Source organism: Pogoniulus pusillus, chromosome 35 (genome assembly GCF_015220805.1).
Source record: "Pogoniulus pusillus isolate bPogPus1 chromosome 35, bPogPus1.pri, whole genome shotgun sequence".
Classification (NCBI taxonomy): Eukaryota; Metazoa; Chordata; class Aves; order Piciformes; family Lybiidae; genus Pogoniulus; species Pogoniulus pusillus.
Genome location: NC_087298.1, coordinates 9,668,977 through 9,680,310, shown reverse-complemented (window position 1 = coordinate 9,680,310; position 11,334 = coordinate 9,668,977).

Genomic DNA, 11,334 nt, shown 5'->3' with positions numbered 1-11,334 from the left:
TTAGTGTAGCAATGTAGAGGGAATCCTCTGCTTTCTGCAGTGACTCACTCACCCCCTAATCATTACTCAAGCCTTACCATGAATGCCACACTCCACGTGCCTCTTACAGAGGGTGGAAAACACAGAAGACAATTAGGGTAGGCTTTTTTCATCTACGTAATAAATAAATCAATCTCTGAATACTAAAAATCAAGAGCTCAGGAGAATGATAGAAAATCTCATAGTAATTTACTGCAATTGTGCAACTACTGTCAGTCACTGTCAGGACCTTAACTTTTACACAGCACTGTGCAGCAGAATCATTTCCAAGGTTTAGCAATACCTTATATGGAGTGACTTTTAGTAGGAAAATAGGTCAAAACAAGTCACTAAGAATGATTTCCACAAGAGGGAGTCATTAAATGGAAAATGATCTGACTATTTTGACCCAGTTACAGTTTGGTTTATGATTTTTTTTTTTAATACAGTTCCTTTAAGTCCTTTGTATTCCCCAGATATTTTTTTATTAACACAAACATTTCAGTATTTGCTTATCAGGCTTTAAAATTGTTAAAATGTCATTCAAAGAGATATTGACTACTTTTCTATTTCTGGTTCAGCTTGGAAGGATTAGTCAAATGGTGTCAGCTTTCCTGTTTTTACAAGATGAAATTTGTGACAGCAATCATCACTGTTGTCTGCACTGTGTCAATACTTAGAGGGGGCCCATCAGAAAAATAGAGACAATCCTTTTAGCAGGACAAGAGGTGATGGTTTTAAGCTAAAAAGAATGAGATTTAAACTAGCTACAAGGAAGAGATTTTGTACAGTAAGGGTGGTGAGACCTTTACATAGGCTGCCCAGAGATATGGTAGATGCCTCATCCCTGGAACCATGCCAGGTCAGGTTGTTTGGGGCGCTAAGCAACCTGCTCTAGTTGAAGATGTTCCTGGTGACTACAGGGAAGTTGGACTAGATGGCCTTTAAAGGTCCCTTCCAATCTAAAGCATTCTATGATTGATGATCTGTGATGCTGTGGAAAGCACAACAGCCTGCCCAGCCTGCTGAGGGTGTAAGGAGACAATTTGAGTCTGATCTTCCTTTCCAAGGAACTTTCCAAGCAGTTATGTCCCTTTACAGGCACACACACTGCAGTACACACACTCTGGCTGGCTTTCCTGCAGGGTTTAGTGAACCCTTCACCATTCTCTAAAGCAGAAGCAGAACATGGGGCACCTCTTCAGTGACACTAACAGGCCAGCACTTCTCCCCTCCGGTGACCACAGAGTCATCTTTGGGATTACTCAACAATTCTCAAAATCACTTTAATCTGAAGTCTGGGTTGTGAAAAACACATTTTAATTCTGAATAGAAATAAAAAGCAGGTTAGGAATATGATTACTGTTATTTTTTGTCTGCAACAAAGAAAATTATAAGCCATTGCCTAACTATGAATAAGATCAGTCTTTTTAATCTGAAACTCCCAAACATATTTTATATAAAACTGCCTTCATTTGTCAGATGAGGTGAAAGACAACACAGAATTGCTTTAAAGGTTGTAGGCTTGAATCATTTTGTATGCTTTTATCAAATAGTCCCATAAAGTTTAAAGTACACAAAAGATGTGAACAAGACAGAAGACTGAGTACTTGTATCTAGATTTCTTCTTTGAGTCTTTTATTCCAGTCAGTGCTTGAAAGCTTGCAGCAGTTTTTCAACACCAGTTATTGAGAAAAGGCTGACTTCAGCCTATTCATTCTGAACATCTGGACAGAACCTAACAACAGTAATTAAAACCCACTAAATTGGTAACAATACCAAATTGCTGGAGATGGAACACTGCCTGTCGTCCCACCCTGCTTTGTGGATTTCTGCTGGGTCAATACAGCCTGCTCTTGAAATGCTTTTTCTACATGTCTCTTTCTGAAGTCTCTGTCAAGAAAAAGACATCCAAATGTTCTGGTCACACAAGCATTGCTCTTGGATTTATGTTTTTTTACCACAGACCCCAGCAGAAGTAAAGACTCAAAGTTAATACAGTTGCTAGAAGGTTTAAGGATTCTGTTCTTAGATAAATTACAGAGGATGATCCATAATATCTACTTCCTTGTTTTAGAATGCAACCTTGTAAAATAGGTATTCAATAATGATTAAATTACATGGCAGCATTTGTAAAGAATGTGGGATTGAATGGGGCGGAAAGATACTGCCATGTTTTATCCAAAACACTTTGTTTTTACTGAGGACAGCAGTAAGAAGCCTCACTTTAATCACTCCTCTGGGGTAGAGATACCTCCACACTGTGAAGGTTAGGTCCTGACTCAGTCAATTCAGTCCTCACCAAGGTTGGCTCTCAGTGACCTCAGCATAATCCTGCTACCCCCAAAGTCACCAGGGGCAATATACAGCTCCCTAGAGTCCTGACCTCAGGAAACACAGACCAGAGACATATTGCACAGCCTGCTTAGCACACAGGTTTCTGACGCTGGAGGAAAAGAGTCACCTTTCTTTAGGACTCACTCATTTTTAACACTGCTTAGCCCAAGGACCAAAGGATAATGAAAAAAGAACAAAGCATATTCTAAGTTTGGTTTCACTGGGACAGAATCCCAGGCCAGCCGTGGGCTGCAGGCCATTGGCAGTTTGGAGTCAGCCAGAGCAGCTGACCTGAATTGGTTACAGGTGTGACCCAGACCATGAACATCACCCTCAGTAAAAAAGGGGAAATTTGGTTGGGTTTCTGTTCTGGCTTGGGCTTGTCCTGATTTTGTTCCTTTTCCTTCTGTTCCTGATGCCCATCTTCCTGTTCAGTGTGACTGTTGTACCTTTGCTGGGCTAAATATAACTTTATATTGGGATTATTTTGGTTGCTTCACTGAATACTTTTTTTTTGTTTTAACTCTTGGTTTCCATTCCTTTTCCCATTCTCCCTTCTCAGCTGGATAGGGGTCACTGCATGATAGAGCAACTGCTGTAGTTTAGCCCCAGATACAGGCAAAATGTAGACAAGAGCAGAAAGGGTCTGTGCTATCTGCTTTGTAGCTGTTCCTAGAAGAAGCACTCTGTGGGCCACCTGCAATGACTTGCTTTCAAATAGTGGAAACAGCCAATTTCTTTTTTTCCAGAGTCTCTTGCATTTTGTACCCCTACTGGTAAGAACTGTCAACACTACATTATTTTAATGCTACAGTAGGTTCATTTCCTAGCATTCTTTCAGGCTGTCTCTGAAAACACAATATTGCCTCTTATATTTTCAAAATTTTCTACCTTTGAGAAAAAAAAATGTATTGAAACTACCAATTACACTCTAATTAGTAATGTTGCCAGTAACAGGTTTTGCTATTATACTACTCCCAACTCTGTATAAGTGCTTACAAAACAAAACCTAATCCTCACAACATTCCTATGAAGGAAAGCATCCTAATCCCCATGCCACAAGTACAAAAGCTAAAGAACAGTGTGCTTGAGGGCCTTGTGCTAGGACACAAATATGCCAAAAAGACAGGAACAGCAGCCAGGCTTCCTTTCTCCTAACTCCTTGTTCAAACCATGGCTGCATGCCCACTGTGGTGGGACTGTGGTCCCAAACCAATCATTGTATCTCAGCCAGTTTTTAGCTTCCTTATAAAAACAGATTTTCACAAGGAAAACAGCAACAAATATTAAGAACAATGGCACAAACACCTGTAAGATTCACACAAGAAACCTAGGAAACTTCATGACAAAGATCCCTTAATGCCTCTATGAGGTGGTTAATGTACTCAGGTCCTTCATGACTTGGAGTGCACATGGGATGTAACAGCAAGGCTCCATTTAACTAGTGAGCATTTGTCCTTCTGTTGCAACCCAGGAATTTTCACACTCAGCATCTGCAAATATTAAGAGGTGACAGCAACAAAAATGCAGAAACAATCAGTATAGAAGCAGTAATTTGCAATAGTTAGGAAAACATAAGGAACCCAGCAGCAACAATGACCAGACTGACAGAATTTAAACTGTCCAATTGCCAACAGTCAGTAAAAAGGTAACTAAGGCATGATTGTTCAGGCTTGGTTTGTCTGGTTTTCTTCTTCTCTTGAAGAACAGCTTCTTATTCTGGCTTTGTTCAAGTTCATGTATGCAAATACAGAAAGAAGAAACGGGGGATTTTTTTTCAGGAACTGTGTTAAAATACACTTCTGTGAGTGTAGTCTGTAACAGTGGATTGGTCTGAAATGCTTAATTGATCTTTATTTGTATTTTAATTTTAAGTTGATAGGTTCTTCTTTCATAACTTACCACTTCAGTTCTGTGGTGTCTGTAGAAATGTTCCTGTGGTGAGTTGTGGTTTTTTTTTTCTTTCAGTTCCTTCTCTATTGTTGTTAGTTCCTTAATTTCTTGTAAAATAGGGAGCCTCAAAATCAAGTTCTCATTGGCATTTACAGAATCTCCAAGCTTCAGATTAAATTTATTGCTATTAAATCTGTGTAGTTCTGGTGTAAGTAGATGTAGATCAGTTGGATTCTCTCTGTTCATGTTAGATTTCATCGAAGGCCAGGATTGGAAGTACAAAATGGGAGCACATTCCTTTGCCTGCTAGCCTTGTGGCACTAGTTTTCAAGTACACACAGCAGTGACTTCAGATGGTGAGGTCAGAGTTCAGCAGGACTCCTCTTATCTAGACTAAAGACAGAGCTGAGCTGCACTGGCTTTATTTGACTTATTTTGAGACCACATTTCAACTCTGATGTCTGCTTCATATCTCCTTTAGCTTAACCCTCAACGATGTGTTCAAGCTTTTATGTGCTGCTTTGCAAGTAGCTTGTATCTTAGCAGCAGAAAAAAAGAGTACAGCAGTAGAACTGTGCAAAACACCAGCATCAGCTGTTCTAAGAAATGCAAGTTGCATGATGACATACCCATAGACCACATCTTCAAAGTGGTGAAAGGATGTGTGAGTCAATCGTCTTGCACAAATCAAGATTAGATACAGGCAAAGCTTCTCATGAGCAATGCAATGACTAAAGCTAACAACAAGTACCTTTGGGTATTTGTGCACAGTTTTAAGGGGTTTTCTTGCTGAGGGACAATTCTGCAACAGTACTTTACAAGTGCAGAACATAAGGCTGGTACAGCACAGCAGCTTGCATCAAAGTTTCCACCCTTCTCAGTGAATCCTGAGGCTCTCCCAGACATCAGTATACTGTCTTGATTCCACTTCAGATACAGATGTAACTGCACATCCCACTTTCGCTGCAGTGAGAGAGATTTCTGCCTGAAAAGCAACTCTCAACTTTCAGCATGCCAAGTTCACTTTTTAATATGGTCAGCAACACATCTGTAGCTGCATTTCTAGGTTAAATATCTTTACATAATCATATTTTACTGGCACTTAAAGAAGTTTTGGTTTACCTAGGTAACAATCATGTTATCAGTGCAATTCACATTATGCAGTATGTCTCTTTTAACTAAGAGCACAAGTAAACATTTACATTTGAAATGAAAACAAGTTTTGAAAGAGCAGAACATCCCACAGTTGTTAGCTCTAATGAGGAGTCTGTCCCTTTGTAGCTCTAAATAGCACCTTTGCTTGATATGAACATGCTGCAGAACATCAAGCAGATAGTTGAAGATATGAAAACAGAATTCATGTGACTGTGTAACCACTTTGTAGCATCTGCTCCCGATTTAATGAAAGGGTTACTATTGCCCCGGGTAAGCACAGTTCTCCCAGATCATAGAATCAAAATGGCAAGATAGTTTCTAGCCCTCCTAAAACATTGTGGATAATAGTATCCTCATAAAGCAAAAGGATAACAGAGATCTTCTTCAGTTACAGCAGTGACAAAGGAGCAATATCACCCTTTTTATCATTAAGCATGTCATTGTTACATTTCCATGCCATTCCAGCAGCGACTGCAGGCATTGTTGATGGCATAGAAACTGGTTTTGTAAAAACCCACACCAGGGTGCCACTGTCTCGGTACAGTGCTCCTCTCAAGAACACAAGGCAGTTCTCCGATTACATGATGTAGAAAGAGAATGAAAAACAGCAGCTGCCTGTGGCCTGCCTCCTTGTCTCAGATTTGCCACTGCTCACTTGTAGTATCTAGCAAAAACTGCATTAAAAATGCACAAAGTTAGATATCCCAGTTGTTTCTGAGTAATGTTGAAAATCACATTGCCAGCTCTCAGGTGTGTTAGTGCATACAATGTTACACAAAGCACAAACTGATTTTTAAAGATTGTGTTCCTTTCTAGATTTTCAAGCATAACCACAGGAGAACCTGAGTCACACAGTCCTTGTCTTAGTGTGTACTGTTGTAAAGCATCTGCTGCTAACAGACTTTGGAAACTGAACATTACATTAACCCATTTAAGCTCCTAAGGAATTTATCTACTCAGTAATTATAACTTCTGCTACCTGTCATCACAGTTTGTTCACCAGATTCACATACATGCTATGTCCAGGGGCACTCTCACGAAGGAGATATCAAGAGCTCAGAAGAAAGATAGAAAATCTCCTAGTAATTTACTGCAAGCATCAAGAATTGTCTTTAAGAGTCTCAGTGCCAAAAAGACATCTCTGTGCATACACATACACTGAATCCTAGACAACTAGCTGGAGTGGGCTTCTGTAAATAGGTGACAGGAAGGAAGCTGTCACTGGCTTTCAGGGCAATTGTCAATGCTAGCTCCAGCATTGGGGTCCTCCCTGCCACCACTGCACACAGCAGGTCACAGGCCATGCACATGAACTAAAGCCCACATAACTGATTTATTATAACATTCTACCCTGCATTGTAGAATAATGCTTGATTAATGACTATAATCTGTAAGAAGACTGTACTATGAGTTTCTTGTACATATGCTTTTGTATGGACATAGCAATATTTGCAGGAAACTATATAAAACCAACCATGTGAACACATATAACAAATTACATCATTTAAACAATATCTGGGATTTAAGAGGTGGGAAGATGTGGCAGAAGCAAACTAAATTAAAACAGCTGAAGGTAATATATCAAGAAATAGGGAAATATTTGCAAGTTAGTGCAGAATTTTCCACACCACGAGTTTTAAACCTGGCTAAACAGAAAAAAAAACCCAATCCATCTGTTTTGGATGCAATTCATGAGACAGGGATGAAGCCAGGAAACAGCTAGCACTATCCAGAGAAGAGAATAAAGCTCAGCATATGTTAATGGCCAGCACCAGAACAAGAGGACACAGCCTCAAGCTACGCCAGGGGAAATTTAGGCTTGAGGTGAGGAGAAAGTTCTCCACTGAGAGAGTCATTGGACACTGGAATGGGCTGCCTGGGGAGGTGGTGGAGTCGCCGTCCCTGGAGCTGTTCAAGGCAGGATTGGATGTGGCACTTGGTGCCATGGTCTAGCCTTGAGCTCTGTGGTAAAGGGTTAGACTTGATGATCTATGAGGTCTCTTCCAACCTTGGTGATACTGTGATACTGTAATGCACTCAAATATATGAAAGAAACATGGAGAAGGATGACTTGGGGAGAGGCTGTGGTCATCTAGCACTGGAGAGGAGTGAACTGGATTCAGAGCAAGCTTCTTGTCCCACAGCGGCACTGAAAAGAGGGACTGACCTCTTGTGTGCTCACAACCCAGATACTGCAGACATGGCTGGCTCCTCAGGAGCCTCCTGCAGTGGCAAGCTATGCCTTACAGCATGCACTCTGCCTTCATCTCCTGCTTTGCTACCCAGCTTTGGGTCGAGAATCAGGTCTTCCAGCACCGCGGGCCTTGCTGTAGGGCAGTGCAGCCGCCGGGCCTCCTACAGTGCTGAGATGAAGGGTTGCTTTGTTCAGCAGGCTCAAAGGGTGCCTTGTTCCTTGGGGAGCAGAGGACGGGCACGGGGCCGGCAGCCCACAGGCGGATGATTGGGGTGCAGGAGCACCTAAGCTTCTCCAGGTTTGCCTGTGACCGCCCAGGATCTGGGCCTTGGGGTGACACGCCTTGTCACCCCTGCCTTGCCGTGATGCTCCAAGGGAGCTGCGTGCAGTCTGCGTGAAAGAAAGCAAAGCAATGACCTGGCCCTCCAGACACCTCAGCCTGAGGCTCGGCTCTGGCGGCGGGGCCGCAGTTGTCGGGGGCTCTGCGGTACTGGGCAAACTTCAACAGGGCGCGGAGGAGGCGAGGCTGTGAAGGGACTGCGGTAACAGGCGTGCACCAAAGCGGGGGGCCGAACGCCTGAGCTCGGTACAGACCCCAGAGGCCGTTACCGGTAGCCGCGCCCCCTAGCGGCGGACTGTGAGGCATGGATGAGGGATACGCCCCAGCCAGCCCCCGGGCTTGCCCGGCCCAGCCCCTCCCTGCCCTGCCCCTCCCGGGCCAGCTCTCCATAGCTGACTCTAACCGGCGAGCGCCAGCACCAGGTAGGGTCGGGCTGGGCGTTAGGGGCCGCGCCCTAGGAAGTCCGCTGAGGGGCAGCGGCGGTGCGGGCTGCTTTGTCCGCCATAGCGGGGCGCTTGAGGGGGAGTCTCCTCCCTGCGGCCTCTCGGGCTGCTGCACGCCGGGGCTGAGGGGAAAGCTGCGGGGTCGTCGCCGGGAGGGGCGGTGGATGGAGGCTGTCGACCTCTCGCAAGAGGGAGGCGAGCGCCTGAGTCCCGGCTCGGTGCGTTTCTTGCTGTGCCCAGGCTCCGTGATCGGTCTCGGTGATTTCTACCAGCACAGACTTTGCGGTGCCTCAGGGAAACAATGACCGTGCTTCAGAGAGTTTGGCTCGGTGCGTTAATCCGCCCGGTGTGTCGGTGGAGGCAGGGCCGAAATACCACAGAGGAGCGGGGTTGGGCTGAGGAGTCGCCGGTGAGGAGCTCGGGTTGGGCTGCCGCCGCTCCCCGCCCAGCTTCGGGTGCCTGTGAGCGCTGACAGGAGCAGCGCAGGTCCTTTCCGTGATGGAAACTCTGGGGAGAGTTTGTTTGTTTTGTTTTATTCTTTGCCCGGGGATGGATGTTTGAAATCTTTATTTGACTAGAAACTCAAAAAATGTGGACACTTAAAACGTATTTAAAATGTTTCCTAGGAAGAGTGTTTAAAAAAAAAGTTATGGGGATGACTTGTTTCAAGGAGGCCTCATTAGTAAGTAGATCCTCTTTGAATAAAACTGCTTTGAATCTTATTTGCTTTTGGATGTAAAATATCCGACCTGGCTAACAAAGATACTGGCATTATTTCCCCTCAAGTCTCTTTATTTTTCTTGCTGTTCATTACAATTTCCGTTTTCCACTACCAACTTTCTGCATGATGCAAGTTTATCGGCCAAAAAAAACCTGCTGGGGTAAGGCATGGCTCAGCTTAGACTCGGGAGTCAAACGGGGATGTGGGTTCTTTAAACATCTCTCATCCTTTAGGTTTCTCCAACTGTTTTACAGAGTACTGCCTAACGTCTGTGTGGGCAAAGGAAGGAGCGCCCAGCCCTGGCTATTGCAACTGATTTCTCCCATCTTGTCCATGAGGTAGTTTATTCTGTAGTCCCTGCTACAGAGTGGTGAGAGACTGACGTTTAATCTGTGCCATTAGCAGAAGCAGAAGTCAGCCCAGGTTAACACCTGCTCCGCAGGGTGGCTATGGCTGGTGTTACAGCCACCCCCCCTGTCTGCCCCACGCTGTGGCTGGTGTGATTTCAGGCTCTGCGCTGAACTCCAGCGTTCCCTCCAGAGCAGATAATGAGAATGCACTTACACCAACCCTGGGTCTCAGTGGTAGTTCATCTGTGCGATTGACAGGCCCCATTGTAGCACTGGCTTGCTGGAGTGGTGAGAGGGCCAACTCCATGAATTCAGCATGAAGATAGGGCGGGAATCATACCTACACCTCATTGGTGATACAGGTGAATGCTGAACTTAAGTGTTTAAATACAGGGAGGGATTTTACAGTGGTTATCCGAGTGTTTAGATAACACTCTTTACTGAGAACTGAGTACCTACAGTGTCCCCAGGAAAGTGTCTTTTGCTTTCAGCAGAGTTTGGGCTTTCTCCATCTGTGTGAAATTCCAGTGCTATGGGGAAAGCAGTGGGGAAATGGAACCAGCTATCAAACTTTGGCAGCTTCTAAATGTCCAAAGGGTGACAAAGCAAAAATACTACTGCTAGCTTCAACTTTGATTTTGCAGGCACAAATCCAACACGTTTTGTGAATTCACTCCTTTCATCACCAAAGCAGAGATGTGAGATAACGTTCCACAGTCGAGTTTCATGGTTCTGAGGTTACCCAGGGGGACTGCTGCCAGCTCTGGCTAGAAGACTGGCTGCCTGACATGTTCCATTACAAGGCTGCTTTTGTAGATGCTCTATATACTTTTGTGAGTGCTCCAGCCACTTACTGAGTGGGTAGTGTGGTCAGCAGTGTCACTAAGTGCTTCTGTGGAAGAGCAGAGGTAAGAGCCTTCCTCTAGGACAAAGCGCAGCAGTGAGCTGTTTTCAAAGGTCTGTACTGAGCCAATGCTTCCCTCAACCCTAAGTTTAGATAAAAATAACTTTTCTGTTGTAGGTTGGGGTGTTTTGCCAGAGTCCTAGTGGGAACCAAACCATTCTTAAAATAGCACTGTGACGTGTGTCAGTCCTCAGCATTTACATCTACTTCCAACTTGCTTTACAAGTGCAGGCTTTCTGGTTTAATTTCACCCTCAATAGCCTCCTGCTATTGAGAAGCATGTGTGTGAACAAGGATGTTGGACAGAAATATGCAGCTTCACAAACCAGTTGTTTCCCAGTTTTGTTTTGGAATCTTGACACCAACAGAAACTTTTCTTCTTTTCTTTTTTGTAAATAGTACCTGAAGTAATCAAGATGCAGATTGGTTGCAGTAAAGCAGAACATAGTTAAACACAGATATAAAAAGGCTTGGGCACAGTAACTACTGTCTAGGAAAAGCAGGCTGCTCTTGGGTTTTATTTGCTTTCACAATACTTAGGAACTGCCGTGTGAGTAATTGAGTTCTGAATGTGTCTCTGCCTGACTGCTAACAACTCTATTCTGTGAAAAGGCAAAAAAATTGTGATATGGGCAAATTTGCCAGTAACAAGTTGTGCATTTTTTCCTGTTAATTAGTAGTTGTCTGATTCTCCAAACCATTTTTTTTAATTTAAACTGAAAAGAAAATGGTATATACTGTTATTTTCTATGTCCACTTGTAATCTCTTTTGAATCCTTTAAATTCAGGACTCAGAAGATGTCTTGAGCAGTGGCTTTCTGAGGTCACTGAGGTTTTACATGAAGTTACTTGGTTTTGTGCAGCTTATCTCTTTGTGTGCCTCTGTCATGTCATTAGTTCTGCTTCTTACAGTGTTAGTTCGTGTCCTTGTCTTCACAGCCTCTTAACCTTTAATTAGTCACTTCAAACACTAAGACAA